Source organism: Mauremys mutica, unplaced genomic scaffold, assembly GCF_020497125.1.
Source record: "Mauremys mutica isolate MM-2020 ecotype Southern unplaced genomic scaffold, ASM2049712v1 Super-Scaffold_100093, whole genome shotgun sequence".
Lineage (NCBI taxonomy): Eukaryota > Metazoa > Chordata > Testudines > Geoemydidae > Mauremys > Mauremys mutica.
The window spans coordinates 454,905-470,685 of record NW_025423263.1 but is presented as its reverse complement, the minus strand read 5'-3'; the positions used below and the strand labels follow the sequence as shown (position 1 = coordinate 470,685).

General features: G+C 50.2%; 1 protein-coding gene and 1 non-coding gene across 5 annotated transcripts in view; one reads left to right on the top strand and one right to left on the bottom strand.

Annotated features, from left to right (window-relative positions):
• LOC123358667 (H-2 class I histocompatibility antigen, Q9 alpha chain-like) overlaps window positions 1-15,781 on the top strand; it is a 47,236-nt gene that overhangs the window by 17,332 nt on the left and 14,123 nt on the right. Inside the window, exon 3 of one of the 4 annotated variants that reach the window (XR_006575757.1) lies at window positions 8,601-8,869. The exons of the other annotated variants lie outside the window; for them this stretch is intronic. The gene's annotated coding sequence lies outside the window, so the exon portion shown is untranslated. The remainder of the gene's footprint in view (window positions 1-8,600; window positions 8,870-15,781) is intronic. 4 annotated transcript variants of the gene reach the window in all.
• Window positions 574-681, bottom strand: LOC123358673. The gene has a single exon (XR_006575759.1). It is a non-coding gene; the product is annotated as a U6 spliceosomal RNA (small nuclear RNA).

The window sequence follows — 15,781 nt, the reverse complement described above, 5'->3', positions numbered from 1 at the left end:
CATGTTTTACATCAGCAGGCAGAGAGCGGCCCGCTCCTCTCCCCCCGTGTCAGGAGGCCATTTGCTTGTGGGAGCTCTGCATAAAGCACTCGATCCGCCTCGAAGCTTCTCGCCTTTCGGGAGCCCAGAACGAGCTGGCAGATCAGCTATTCTCACTGCGAATGGTCCCTATGCCCTGACATAGCAAGGACCATTTTCCAGTGCCGGGGTACCTTCCTCGTAGACCTGTTCACAACTAGACATGTCAGCAGTTCTGCTGTCTGTGTGACTGCAACCTGGGCTTGCTCCCGGATGCCTTCTTACTGCCTTGGAGAAAGCACCTGTTCTGCGCCTCCCACCTCCCCTGCCCCTCCCAACATTCCTTTAGTGCACAAGGTCTTCCTTGAAGGTCAAGGGTGAAGGTTATTCTCATAGCCTCAGCCTGGCCACATCACCACTAGTTTGGGTTATTTCTAGACCTGTCAGTAGCGACTCCAATGCTGCTCCCTCCCCTTCCAGACCTGATCTCACAAGATCACGGCCAAATGCTCCATCTGCCTCATGGTTAAACCTGTAGAACTGGCCTGTTCGGAGCAGGTCTGGTAGGTCTTCACGAATTTGCATGTCATCCTTGCGCAGGGGACATGCTAATCTTCTCTATTGTTCCAATTTTAGTATATGTCTTGCTAGGCAGTAGGAAACCATCTACCAGAGCTACTTACCTCGCCAAGTGGAAGCATTTCTCCATTTGGTCTCCCCAGCAGGGCCTCTCACCGGGGTGCCAGAACCTCCCTGTAAGTGGGGGGGCCACCGGTGCTGTGTCTAAGTCAGACTCAGGACTCACAGTTTGTCAGACCACTCTGTTTTATTAGCAAAGCGCTCTGCTAATACACCCAGATAATGTGAGCACCATGCAAGACACAAACTATCTTATTTATACAGATAGAAGGGCACGAACTTAACAAGATAACAAAAGGAAGCAGAATCTGATAAGTTTCCCTGGGCTAGACATGCATATCTTATTTCCTTACTAACTATTACCGATCTTCTGTTAATGTCCCGCTATTAGCTTAAGTGGACCCATTGTTTTGTACCTTAATGTTTCTCTTCCTGACAACTATATTTCAACATTTCTCATTTCTGCTTAAAGGAACATACATCATTTCTTTAATCCATTCGTATTTTTACAATATAATTCATTCTACTTTCACACCGGAAACTGAGACTCTGCCTCTTCCCCTGACACGCCCCCCCACCTCTTCTCCTGAGGCTCCTCCCCTCCCCCTGCTCTCATCTGCTGCTAAAGTGGCAGGGCCACGGCCCCTTGGTCCCCCTGTTCCAGCACCCCTGCCTCTCACCCACTGAGTCATTTCTCAGATACTCCAGAAGCAGATACTCCAGAACAGTCTGGAAACAGCCAGGTCTAGCGATTTCATCTGCTAAGGCACACACAGCCGCGATCTCCGCATTCTACCCCATGCTGGGTGGTCGATCCGTTTTTTCACATGAAATGTCCATTCACTTCCTCAAAGGCTTTGAAAGGCTCTGCCCCCAAATCTGGGAACCCATCTGTGTAAACGAGGGTGGGTAGCACCCTTGTGTAACTCCCCAACCATATTCAGTTAGCTGTAGAATCCTCCTTAGCAGCTGTACCCGAATTGCCTTACCTGTAAAGGGTTAAGAGGTAAACTTAAAAAGAGTTGGCACCTGACCAGGGGAACCAATAAGGAAGCTGTACCCTCTCAAATTGGGAAAAACTGCTGGGTGGGGGGGTTTTTTGTTCTATGTAGAAAGGACTATATAGAAAGTCGATCCGTAAATTCACACAGCTCTTTGTGGCAGTAGCTGACAGGATGAAAGCCCTACCCATTTCGGCTCAGAGAATTTCATCCTGGATCACATTGTGCATTCACACGTGGTACGAGCAGGCAGGTGTCCCATCACCTGCCTTCCTGACGGCCCATTCTGTGAGAGCACAAGCTTCCTCAGTGGTGTTCATGGCCCAGGCCTGATCCAGGACATTTGCAGAGAGGCGACCTGGGCGTCAGACATACTTTTTCTTCCAACTACGCCATCAACCAGCAAGCTAGACATGCACTGGGTTTGGTTGGGCAGTGTCGTAATCCACGTGTCCATGAACTCGGAGCCCACCTCTTACGGTACTGCTTGGGAGTCACCGAATGTGGAATGGATACGTGCAAGCATCTGAAGAAGAAAAAATGGTCACTAACCTTTCTGTAACTGTTCCTTAAGATGTGTTGCACACGTCCATTCCACAAGCCAATGTCCTACCCCTCTGTTGGAGTTGCTGGCAAGAAGTGAGAAGGTGCAGGGTCAACCAGTCCCCTTGCACCATGACATAAGAGTGCTGCACTAGAGGGCGCTAGAGCCAGCCTGAGGGAAAACTTTCTGGCGACTGTGTATGGGGTACGCACACCTAGTGTGGAATGGACATGTGTAACATGTCTCTAAGAACCACAATTCCAGGAAGGTTAGTAACTGTTTTTTGTCCAAACCTGTGGCATTGTTCAGGGACACAGCTTAGTGGGCTTGGCTCTGTCCTATGGCTGTGACACCAAATTGTATTTTAATCCCTTGGCCTACATTTTTCCAGAAGTGATTAGTGATATTTGGGTGTCTGATATGCAGAGGCCAGGTGCTCCCACTTTCTGATCAGGCCCCTTTAAAAGGTCTCAGTTGGGCACCCAAAATCCCTAGTGACTGCGAATAATCTAGGCATTTACCTCGATGTATCTAATGCAAGGTGTGGGAGGGGTGAACATATTTGGGACCTTGTGTGGATTATTTTTGTGCCCCACATTCTGCTCCGTTTGCCAAGCTAGGGGTCTGATCCGTTCCCCACGTTTGTCTTCCTCATGATCCCCACAATGTTCTCTGTTCACCACTGCCTCCCTCCCTGTCCCCTAAACTCTCCTTCCTGTCCCCATCCCCACATCCCTCTGTTCCCCCACCCCTAGTCTCCCTCCCTGCCTCCTCTCAGCCCAGGGGTGGCTGTATTAACTGAGTCTGCTCTTGGTTGTGTGCGAGATGGGGGCCGTTGCTGTAAAGATTAGCCTGGCTGTAGGAAAATGGCGTCCAGCTGAACTAAGGGCCGTCAATGGTCTGATCCTTACAGGGAATCACCTTGAGACAGTGGCCATGTGAAAAAGAGGCCAAGCATCCGAAGTTGGTTCTTTGCCATTCCTAGATTGAGTTGTGGGCACGGGGAGATGGGGCAGGGAAACAGAGTGACCCTGGGGATCCTGTGAGGTCATTAAACCAGAGCAGAGGTTAGTGTGGGGACAGACCTGTACCCCCTCCCCACAGGGACATGGGGGTGATGTGAATGGAGGAGGTGGGGGCCTGTAACCAGGCACAGACTCACCCGGCAGCGCCCCCTGCTGGTCATCTAGGAGAATTAGCTTCCAGCCTCCAGAGCACCCTCTGCCGGCTGGTGTCTCGCTTTGCTGCTGTCCCCCATGTCCCTCTCGGACCCTGGGTGACCCTGTCACTGGGTGCTGCCCCCTGGCAGTACCCCCACTGTTTCTCCAGGTCTCCCCGCTCAGGGGACCCCCCACCCACTTCCCCCACCTTGCCTCAGTTGTAGGCTACTGCCAGGCACCAGCACGCCCCGCACCCTGGGGCAGACTGCAGTGTCAGCCACTCATCACAGGCAAGGGTGGGTCTGGACCTGCTGCCTCTGCCTATTGCTGGGCTGCCCCTTTGCAACCTCAGTACTTGCCTTAGGCCCTCTGCTAGGCCTGCAGGCTGGGGGTTTTCCAGGCTGGAGCTCCCTGGCTCCTCTAGCCTTCCCCCAGCCCTGCTCCACCCCCAGTACCCTGCTTGGCTCCCTGCAGCCAGGCCCTTCTCTCTCTACAAGCAGAGAGACTGTTTGGGCTCCTGGCTCACAGCCTCTTATAGGGACCAGCTGGGCCTGATTGGGGCGTGGCCCCAGCCAGGGCCGGCACCAGGTGCTTGGGGCGCCCAAGGGGAAGGGGCGGCACGTTGGGCTCCTCGGGGGCGGGTCCCTCGGTCCCTCTCGGAGGGAAGGACCCTCCGCTGAATTGCTGCCGAAGAAGAAAGTGGCGCAGTGGAGCAGGTGCCGATCGTGATCATGGCTTTTTTTTTTTCTTTGCTCCTTGGGGCGGCAAAAACCCAGGAGCCAGCCCTGGCCCCAGCTGTGGCTGCCTTCCCCAGTCAGCCCAGGCTTTCCTTCACAGCCTCAGCCCTCTCCCAGGGCTGGCTTTAACCCTTCCAGGGCTGGAGCGGGTCACCACCCTGCTACAGGGACCAAGTGACCCTTAGGACCCTGAAAAATTAATACAATGCAGGAGAGAGTGGGGTATAGGCACCCTGAATGCTCTCTCTTCTCCGGAATGACCCTAACGACCAGAACTGGGGGGCTCCTCAGAGAGCAGAAGAGAGCTGGAGGGGACAGACCCCTGCAATATCTGGAGTACTCCCTTTGGGGTCCTGCCACCAAGCAGCAATGAGGCACTCCTTGAAGGTTGTGAGCTCTCTGCAGTGGGGGGTCTTTAGTGTACAAAGACCCAACAGTTGGAGAGGGTGCCCCCTGTGGTTTTGGTTCCCTCCTGAAAGGAGCTGGGAGGGTGCAGGACCCAACAGCATAAGTGGGAACCCCATTTCTCAGGGGAAGGAGGGTCCAGTAGTAAGGAGAACCACCACTGGGCTACCTGCAGTGGGGTCTTGGTGAGATTCCCTGGGCGTGTGCTGCTGGGTGTACTGCAATATAGTACATGGTGCACCTTGTGTGTGCTCCCCTACTTGCTATCAGTGCAGGGGGGAAAGAGCAAGCTTTTCCATGGGCAAGTGTGGAGCTTTTAAGGGAGGATAGTGCAGGCCCACCACCACTACAACCTAGATAGCATGGAGGCCCCAAGCCCTCAGCTAGGACATATAGACCTGCTGGAATGCGCACCCCTCATCCTTCCCCCCACCAACCTCAGCCACCCATCCCAGAGATCCAGCCCAGCCCCACTCCAGGCCTGGCTCTGACGCAGGGGGCCCTCTGTTCTGGGAGCGTGTAGAGCCCTGTGCACCCCTGCTCCCACTGGAGGAGTTACGTGGGTGAGCGTCTGCCTGGACAAGCTGCAGCTTGGTTTCACTCTCTCCAGCGCTGTCTCTCTCGTCTGCCTGCCTGCCTGCCTCTGTAAGCCCAGCTGGCTCTTGGTTGGCAGATCAGACCAGGTGGGAGGTATCAAACTGCGACCCCTTTAGTGTGTCACCCTGGCTCGTCGCCCGGACTGCCCAGGATACACACTGGGTCTGACCCGCAGTCTCGTTGTGATCACTTAGGACAGGGGTTAGGGTGCCCCCACTCTGAGGCACTCTCTCTGCACCAGGACTTCCCTGACCTGCAATCACTGCATGACATTCAAACCACATACAATTTCTTAAACAGCAATGGTTAGAAAAATAAGGAATACATGGAAAAATGTTCAGGGAAACAAGGAACCTGCTCTGTGGGAACCACCCAAAACACCCATCTCTGGGATGTAAGAAAAGTTCTCAGTCTGTTCCTCACATGTGCCAGGCCTCCCTCCCATCTCTGGATGCACTGTGCGGATACCACGGGTAAAACACTTGCTCTAGGTGGCAGGTCCCTTCCCCCCAGCATCACCCCCCTGCCCCCATTGAGTTCACAGCCCCCTCTCTGAGTCCAGCCTTCAAAGCCCTCTGGTGTAGCAAAGTCTCCCTGTGCTGGGCCCTCTGCCCATGGCCCCACCTTGCTCCCCCCAGCCGCTCATCACGCTCAGCTGCTCTGTTACTTGTGCCCAGGCCGGCACCCACTATCCTGGCTCTGGCTCTGCAGTTCCCTGCTATAGCTCAGCCCTGATTTCCCATATGTGCAGCTGCTCTGTGCTGCCCCAGCTCCTGGCTCCGGTCTGCCTCAGCCCCCCACCTCTGCCTCAGTGCTGCTGTTCTGCCTCTGGCACATCTCTGGGCTTGTGCTTGCCAGCTTTCTACTGCATTAATGGCCCAAAGTCACTTAAAAACTAACCCTAAAGAAGCCTGATCTATTTATTGAAACAAAGGGTTGTTTTTGTTGTTGTTGTTGTTTTTATTAGCACATTGGTCTATACATCAAGTAACAAAGAATATTTTTTCTTAGATAGATAGTACAGATCTGATTAAAGAAAAAAAAGCTACAAGCCCCAGCAGGAGTTCCCTCACATTAGCAACAAAGTGAGATGAAAATCAAATTAACATTCAAAACCCTAGTACTGGAACTTGTATCCTGACTGAGGGTTGGCAGATGTTTGAAACAAAAAATGGTGAATGACATTGTTAAAAATAAAGCAGATGTAGCCCAAAACGTATGTAGTGCAAAAACAACAACAAGAGTACTATATTATTTTTTTGAATGCATTGAAGCATGATAGCCAAAGTCCATATTTTGAGTTGAATTAATTTGTTTCTGTTAGCCTTTAAAAGGTAACATTTCATCTTTGCGATCTTTGTCAGAAGTAGAATATTTCTGATGCTGGTTATACATCAGTAGTGACAAGTGCAATCATTTCCTTCGTTGATGTAAACTCTTCACAGCAGATTTTGTATCATTGCAAATACACCCTAACATTAAGAATGGTTTTATAGTTCCTCTTGCATCTTGTTGTGCACTTTTGTTTCTATCCAGTTCATCTGAGAAAACAATCGTTCTGCTTCAGCATGGCTAAAAGGTAGTGACAGTAATGAAAGAGCAAACAAGCCAAGTTCACCAAAGTCTTTCTCCTCAGTGGCATTCGTGTGTTTGAGATCTTCAACACACAACTGCTAAACTTAGTTGTCCTGTTTCACAAACTTCAACATGAAATCTCAACACCTGTTTTGAGAAATAGCTAGTGTGTATTGTAAATATTCCATCTGAAAAGCAACTCCAAAAATATCTGTGCAAGGCGGTACATTTTGATTTAGTTGGGTATGATTTGGGAATGATTTAGTTGGGGTTGGTCTTGTTTTGAGCAGGGGATTGTAGTAGATGGACTTCTGAGATCTCTTCCAACCCTAATCTTCTATGATTCTAAGTTATTTGACTCAAAGACGATATCGTACTTTAACCCAGCAGTCCTGTTCTCAAAAACAGTTTCAAAACTCTCAACAGACTCCAGTAGAATGTCCTCAATTGCTACAGCAGATTCTAGTATTAGCACTTCCCAAACGAAACATTTGGTGTATCATCCAGGCTTCCTGAAAGATTGGATATAGAAAAAATAGATACATGTTGTGCACATATGATAAAGAAGTTCAGCCTTGTAGTTTCTTTCTTTGACTCTGGCTATCTGAAAACATAGCTTCTGCTTGTCCAAACTGATCCAGAACCCTGTTCACACAGGGACTTATATTTTAGTGTTCTTGAAAGTCATGGAAAGGCCAAGTAGCAGGGTGTGTGGGGTGGGAGCTGATGAGTGATGCTGAAATAAATCAGGTGATGGTCAGAGAGAGGGAACTCAGCAACGGACAAAACAGTGCTTGGTCATGGAGTTATAAGACCTTAGGTGTGAGGAAGTTCTCACACTGTATTCCCACAATGCTGAGCTCAGCCAAACTGGAACAGATTATCCTTGACTGATGAGCAGATATCCTTCCTCCTCTTGTCATTCAGGTTTAAAGTCAGTGGCACCCAGTGATCATGTTCTGCGGGTGTATTTGCCCACTTTGTCACGAAGCTCTTTGGTTTTGACCCCATAAATGATAGGGTTGAGCATGGGGGAGATGAAGAAATAGATGTTGGCCAAGATGATGTGAACAAGGAGGTCAATGCCCTGACCAAACCGCTGTGTCAGAATGGAGAAGAGGGAGGGAGTATAAGAAATCAGCATCACACAGATGTGGGCTGTGCAGGTGTTGAGGGTTTTCAGGTGAGCTTTCTTGGAGGAGATTCTGAGAATGGCCCTGATGATCAGACCATAGGATAAGGCAATGAGTGTCAGATCTAACCCGATGAATACAAACGCTGTCACTGAGCTGTACATCCTGTTGACTGTGCTGTCCCCACACGACATCTTTGCCACAGTCATGTGTGTGCAGTACGTGTGGGGGATAATGCGGTTGGCACAGAATGGCTCCCTGCTCAAGAACAGGGGTTCGGGCAGAACGAAGAGTACAGCTCTTGTCAAACCCACAAGCCCTAGCTTAGCTATTCGTGCATTGGTGAGGATGGTGGTGTATCTCAGAGGGTTACATATGGCAATGTAGCGATCAAAGGCCATTGTCACAAGAACAGCTGAGTGCATAACAGAAATCGCGTGAAGGAAGAACATCTGGGTGAGACAGCCATCCATAGTAATTCCTTTCAAATGGAACCAAAATATACACAGTGCCTTAGGCACTACAGAGGTAGCCATGCCAATGTCTGTGAGCACCAGCATGCAGAGCAGCCGGTACATCAGGGGGAGGGATAGCTCAGTGGTTTGAGCATTGGCCTGCTACACCCAGGGTTGTGAGTTCAATTCTTGAGGAGGCCACTTAGGGATCTGGGGCAAAAATTGGTCCTGCTAGTGAAGGCAGGGTGCTGGACTCAATGACCTTTCAAGGTCCCTTCCAGTTCTAGGAGATTGGTATATCTCCAGTTATTACCTATTTTTTTTTATTTTGTGCAGGGTCTGCTGTTTGCCTACAACAAATAGAACTGTGAAATTTCCCAGCAGGCTGATAACGTAGAATGTAAAGAAAGGGATGGACATCCAGATGTGGGCAGCTTCCAGGCCCGGGATCCCCACTAGGATGAATATTGAAGAGTCAGAGTGGGTGAGGTTGAAAGCTGCCATGAGGTGGTTGATGCATAGATCGGGTTCAGAAAAGCTCAAGGTGCCTGTGAAGGGAGAAAAGCAGAGTGAGGGGAGTTACATGCTTTATAACAAATACCGCGGTAAATATTTTATACTTATTAACAATCTAAAAGGGAATGAGTAGTGTGTTGCCAACATTTACAGATGGCACCAGAATATTTAGATCATAGTCAAGTCCAGACGGTACTAACCAAGCCACGTGAACGGGTAATATGTTGGCCGATGAACTTTGATGTCAGTAAGTGTGATGTGTATTTCCATTGGAGGGAAAAGCTTGAACTCCTCAAATGCCTGACAAGGTTCTAATTTAACTGCATGAGCTCAGGACAGGGAACTGGGCATCATGGTGCCCAGCTCTGTGAAATCCTGCTTACCCTGCAAACCCAGACAGAAACTGAGAAAAACATTGGGATCCAGGAAAAGTGGAATGGGGAATCCTAGAGAAAATACAGTGGCATGTTATTGGTCAGTCAATGTTTCACCCTCCTCTGGACTTCTCTCTGTAGTACTGGGCACTCTTCTCACACAGAACTAGAGGGGTTCAGGGAAGGGCAACGAGAATGATCAACTGCCGGGGAAACTCTCATACAGAGAGAGGTTGAAAGGACTGGGATTGTTGCCTAACAAAGGGGATAAATAAGAGGGGACATGAGAAAAATCTATAAATTACTGACTGGTAGAGAGTACATTGATAATGTATCTCCGCCATCTCATTATGCAATATCAAGAGGACATTCAATTAAACTGAAATGTGGCAAATTAAAAACACGTAAAATGTGATATTAGGCTGAGAAACTCATTTCCACACAAGGTTGCATTTATGATGAGACTATCCAGTTACAATCATTTCAGCTAAATAAATGTTCTGGAAAGCCTGTATGATCACATGTTTCAGGGCACAAGCCAATCTCTAGCTGTTAGGAATTAGGTCACCCCCTCAGGCTGGTCAGGTTATTCCCACATCCACCTACTGCTTGGTTTCTTACACCTTCTTCTGCAGCATCTAGGGCTGTCACTGTCAGAGGAAGGACACTGGATTAGATGGACTATAAGTCTGATCGATGATGCAATTCCTATGTTGGAAAAGTGCCAACTTTCCCCTGTGGAAACAGACATTATTCTGCTGGGCTTTGACTTTGTGCTCAACAAAATGGGCATGACGGCCACACAGGTCTTGGTATTTAAGGCTACAGGGCTCAGAGCCGTCCCGTCCATGGGAGAGGTGGGGGCTGTGGCCCTGCTCCTCCACCCTGCCCCCACTTCAGGGGGATGCGTCGGGGTCTGGGCAGCATGGAGCTGGGCAGCAGTGCTACCGGCCTGGCCTAGCGAACCCCGGCTTCTTCGTCTCACCCCCACTTTAAAGGGATGGGTAGAGGCCAAGGCAGTGCAGGGCCAGGGGATGGCAGGAGCACTACTGGCCCAGTCCTGCTCTGGCCCACCGGCTCCTGGAATCACTCGGGGAAGGAGAGCAGGCAGGGGTTAGGGGCACGGGTGGAACGTGGGCGGAGCAAGGAGAAGAAGAGGTGGGGGGTTGGGGGAACGGGTGGAGTGGATACGGGACCTGGGGTGGAGTGGGGGGTTATCCTGGGCTCTACAACCCTCCTAGGAACTACCCTGACAGGCCTGCACCTCCGTTACTTCCTTTTTTTCTTTTGGTGAGACACTTTCATGCAGGCACCCATCTTTCTCTGAGACATCAGTGGGACACTCTATACCTCAGGGGAGCACTCTGTAACTCCTATTTTCCTCATTTATATATAATTGTGATATTGCGTATAAAGCATGCCATGAGAGATATCAGGGGAAAGGTTCTGATCTGCTGAAAGTCATTGTTCTAGCTAAATATGTATATCGTTACTGCAACTGACGTTATGAGATCATGTCATCTAAATCATGCTGAAAGTCGGGAATCAGCAGCTCCCCAGAGACAACAGCAAGGAAACATTTTCAAAGCTTGGACAGATGTTGAACCACCATCAACAGCCATTGTCCAGCAAGGGACCTACAATGCAATGACTCACCTGAACAAGGCCATACCAGGAAATGTTCTCAACCTTGGCTTATGCAACGCTCACCAGATATGTTGGACTTGTTTCCTCCAAACACATGTATAAAACAGAACACAGGGGCCCCATGCTTGGCATTCAATCTTCTGAGCATCCTTGTTGCTTGCAGCATAGGTGGGGGAGAAGAGAAAAGACTCCAACAGAGGAGTCTGGGCGATGTTTCAAGGGTGAAAACACTCTAATATGAATTGCAATATCTAGTGAGGTGAGAAAAACTGCTTAATCTAGATGTCCAGTCTCATAGGGTTGAGAGGTTAGACTGCATCCTTATATTTTATTTTACCTTTTTTTGGTAACAGATTTTAAGTGATTATAAGCAATAGGAAAAAAGTCACTCTTTTGTAGTTAATAAACTTGTTTTACTCTTTATCTTTCTCAGGCCTGGTCTACACTAGGACTTTAATTCGAATTTAGCAGCGTTAATTCGAACTAACCGCTCAACCGTCCACACTAGGAAGCCATTTAATTCGAACTAGAGGGCTCTTTAGTTCGAATTTGGTACTCCACCCCGGCAGGTGGAGTAATGCTAAATTCGACATGGCTAGCTCGAATTAGGCTAGGTGTGGATGCAAATCGAACTTAGTAGCTCTGGGAGCTATCCCACAGTGCACCACTCTGTTGACGCTCTGGACAGCAGTCCGAGCTTGGATTCTCTGACCAGCCACACAGGAAATGACCCGGGAAAATTTGAATTCATTTTCCTGTCTGGGCACTTTGAATCTGATGTCCTGGCTGGACATCGGGGCGAGCTCCGCAGCACCTGCAACGCTGCAGAGCTCTCCAGCAGAGGAGTTCATGTTATCTGTGAATAGAAAGAAGGACCCAGCAGACTGACTGGGAACTCTTCGATCTGATCGGTGTGTGGGGCGAGGAGTCTGTGCTTTCGGAGCTGCGCTCCAAAACACGGAATGCAAAGACCTACGAGAAGGTCTCCAAAGCCATGAGAGACAGAGGATACAGGCGGGATGCAACGCAGCGCCGCGTGAAAATCAAGGACCCCAGACAAGGCTACCGAAAAATCAAAGCGGCAAACGGACGCTACGGAGCCTGCAACCACTGCCCCACCAGTGACCGTGGACTCTGACGATGGGACAGTGTCGACGGCCAGTTCCTCGGTGATGTTTGCGGACGGGGAAGATGAGGAAGGGTTTGTGGAGGACGAGGCAGGCGAGAGCGCTTACAACGCTGGTTTCCCCGACAGCCAGGATCTCTTCATCACCATCACGGAGATCCCACAACAACCCTCCCCGGCCATTAACCCGGACCCTGAATCAGGGGAAGGAGCAGTCGGTAAGTGCTGTAACCATGTTAACTTTTATTCTTAATATAACAGGAATCTTAACTGTGTGAAAAGGAGGGCTCTCTAGATATGGGGATAGAACAGAAATCATCCTTGGAGATCTCCACGAAGCTCTCCTGGAGGTAATCAAAAAGCCTCCGCAGGAGGTTCCTGGGGAGAGCTGCCTTATTGGGTGCTCCGTGGTAACACAGTTTTCCGCGCAAGGCTTTCATGAGGAACTCAGGGAGCACTGCCTCCCCGAGCACGGCTGCATCGGGCCCTGCTTCGTGCTAGCTTTCACGCAGCATGCGCTCTCTATCTCCTTCAGTGACCCTCCTCAGGGTGATCTCGCTTGGAGACTCCTGCATCTAATTAGGGTAATTACTGTAATTTTACGCCTGGTCCAAAGTATTTTTAAAAAATCTACGGACAGACGGCATAGCACAGACTCAGCACGCAGCTGCGTGACGAGCGTAACGGAAAGCCAAAGAATATAATGGACGCTCATGGAGGGAGGGGGGAATGAGGACGCAAGGTATCCCACAGTTCCTGCTGTCTCCGAAAAGTATTTGCATTCTTGGATGAGCTCCAAATGCTTCTAGGGTCAAACACAGTGTCTGCGGTGGGTCAGGGCATAGTTCGGCAATTTGCGCACACACCCCACCCACCACCAGAAGTGAAAACAATCCTCTGTTGACTCTTTTACATGTCACCCTATCTTTACTGAATGCTGCAGATAGACGCGATGGTGCAGCACTCAACACCAACATCCTTGCTCCCCCGCCCCCCCGCCATGGGTGGCTGATGGTACAATAAGATGGAAATCCATCCTCATCATCAGCCTATTGGCACATGGGGCAGTGCAAAAGGGCTGGTAACCATGCCGACTAGTATCAGTAAGGTCGATCAAGGGCGCCTGTCCCTAATTTTTGATGGCTGATGGTACAATATGGCTGGTAACCGTCCTCATCATTGCAACAGGGGGCTGAGCTCCATCAGCCCCCACCCTTCATTGTAAATAAAAGATTCAATTGCCCCTGGACTAGCAGAGGGATGAGGGGCTCCTTCATCCACACTCCTTAATGTCCTGCCTGGACTATCATTGCAGCTGGAGGCTTCCTTCCAGTCATTTCTCACAAACAAGTCACTGTGTCTTATTCCTGCATTCTTTATTACTTCATCACACAAGTGGGGGGACAATGGTATGGTAGCCCAGGAAGGCTGGGGTAAGAACGGAATGAACAGGTGTTGTTGTTGCAGGAGCACCCCCAGTGAATAGCATACAGCTCATAATTTATGCAGGATCGGACACAGAGCAGCTGTGCTCTCTGGTTCTATGATACAGTGGTTCTCTAGTACACTTGCCCATAATCTAGGCAGGACTGATTCTATTTTTAGATACCAAAAAGGAGGGATTGACTCAGGGAGTCATTCCCAGTTTTTGCTTTTGCGCCCCTGGCTGCTCGGCCAGGGGCACTTATGACAGCAGCAAATGGTGCAGTGCAAAAGGACAGGTAACCATGCCCATCTTATTACCAATTTATGGTATGGTTGATGGTACAATATGGCTGGTAACCATCTCTGCTGTCATGCAAAAGCAAAAGCATGCTGCTGTGTAGCGCTGCTGGCCCGCCTCTGTCAGCGGCATCTAGTACACATACGGTGACATACACAAAAGGCAAAACAGTGTCCATGGTTGCCACGCTATGGCGTATGCCAGGGCAATTCTGGGAAAACGGGCTTGAAATGATTGTCTGCCGTTGCTTTCCCGGAGGAAGGAATGACTGGCGACATTTACCCAGAATCCACCGCGAAAATGATTTGTGCCCCAGCAGGCACAGGGGTCTCAACCCAGAATTCACAGAGACAGCCTAGACTCAGTTAATTGTTCGCAAAAATGTATCTTTGCAAGGAATTCACTCCCTGTTTCCCATCTCACAGCTTCCACTGTCTCCAGACCTGCCACAGCATCCCCCTCGCAGAGGCTGACAAAGATTAGGCGGCGAAAGAAAAAGACAAGGGACAAGATGTTCGAGGAACGTATGGGCTGCTACCTAGCAGAGGCGGACCAGCAGAGCCAGTGGAGGGAGACCGTCTCTCTGTGCCAGCGCTCACACAGCGAACGGGAGGAGAGGTGGCGTGAGGAAGACAAGCAGGCGACTGAAACAATGCTTGGACTAGTGAGGGAGCAAACGGACACGCTCAGGCGCCTTGTGGCTGTTCTGCAGGACCGCAGGAGGACAGAGACACCCTGCAGTGTATCTGCAACCACACTCCCCTGCCACAAAGTCCCATACCCCCCTCACCGAAAATAATCAGGAGGAGGGGCGGCCGGGGACGTGAATACTGTCACTGCACCACAGCACAGTGCTCAAGTACCCAAAAGCTCTCATACCCTACATTTGCCGAAGTCCTTCACTTCCAGACTCACAGTAGTCCCAATCCCAGTCCCATCCCCTACATGTCTACTTAATTAATAAAAATGCTTTGCTGTTAATTACTGTTTCCGTTATGTTTTTTCAAAGAAGACTGTGTTTGAATGGGGGGCGTGGGGAAGGGGGTGGTTAATTGCATAGGACAGTCACCTTTCCCAGGGTACAGACACGGGGGCAGGAGCAGCAGCGGGTCACACACACGGTGCAGTCAGTAGGCACCCTGGTCAGTTTTTGGAGGTGGTTTCCAGGATCTGTGTGGGCGGGGGAGATGTGACTTTGCAGCGGGGGAGGGCGGTTACAGATCTTATACAGCGGTCCTTGTCCTGGACCGCTGAGTCACGCAGCTGAGGAATCTGTATCCGTCCTCCTCCACCACAAGGTCACATATCCGCCCGCACACAGAATCCCAAAAAGGAGGGATGGCAGGCTCCGTTGAAAGAAGCAGTCCGGCACTGCGGACCGCTCTAGGAGCAGGAGCCTGTCATTCCTTGAGTTTAGAGGCGGTCTTTACATCACCGCACACCCTACCCAGCACAGCCTGCGTCCCAGTTTCAACCCTTTCACGAAAAGTCATGAATAAAGAAACCTTTGTTAAGTAATAATGGGACATGTATTTTATTTTTACACGTGTGCTGGAAGTGGGGGTAACGGGGTGAACGGGGTATGTAACCGAAGAGGAGAGTCAACAGTAACTGGCTAAAGAAACAGGGGCAGGTTCAGCTTCTCTGTAAAGAAACTGAACAGTCACAGGTCACGCTGCTCGCTGCTCACTGGTATTTGAAGAGTTCCTTGTCGCTGTCCCAGGCGCCTGTATAGGGCTTCATGAGCAAGTGCATTAGCGGGCAGGTTGGGTCCCCGAGGATGACTATAGGCATCTGCACATCCACAACAGTTATTTCGTGGTCCGGGAAGAAACTACCTTCCTGCAGGCGTCTGAGCAGCCCACAGTTCCTGAAAACACACGCATCATGAACCTTGCCCCGCCACCCGACGTTGATGTTTGTAAAACGTCCCCTATGGTCCCCCAGTGCTTGCAGCACCATTGAAAAGTAGCCCAATTTCTCAGCAGCTGACTGTGGAAGAGGTGGATGATAAAGTGCGAGGAGGAGAAAACGGCGATGATCGCAGCGGTCTCCATGCTTGCAGTGCTGTGGCGTCCGCGCTGTCACTGACCAGAAAAGTGCACGAACAGATTGCCCGCAGGCGCTTTCA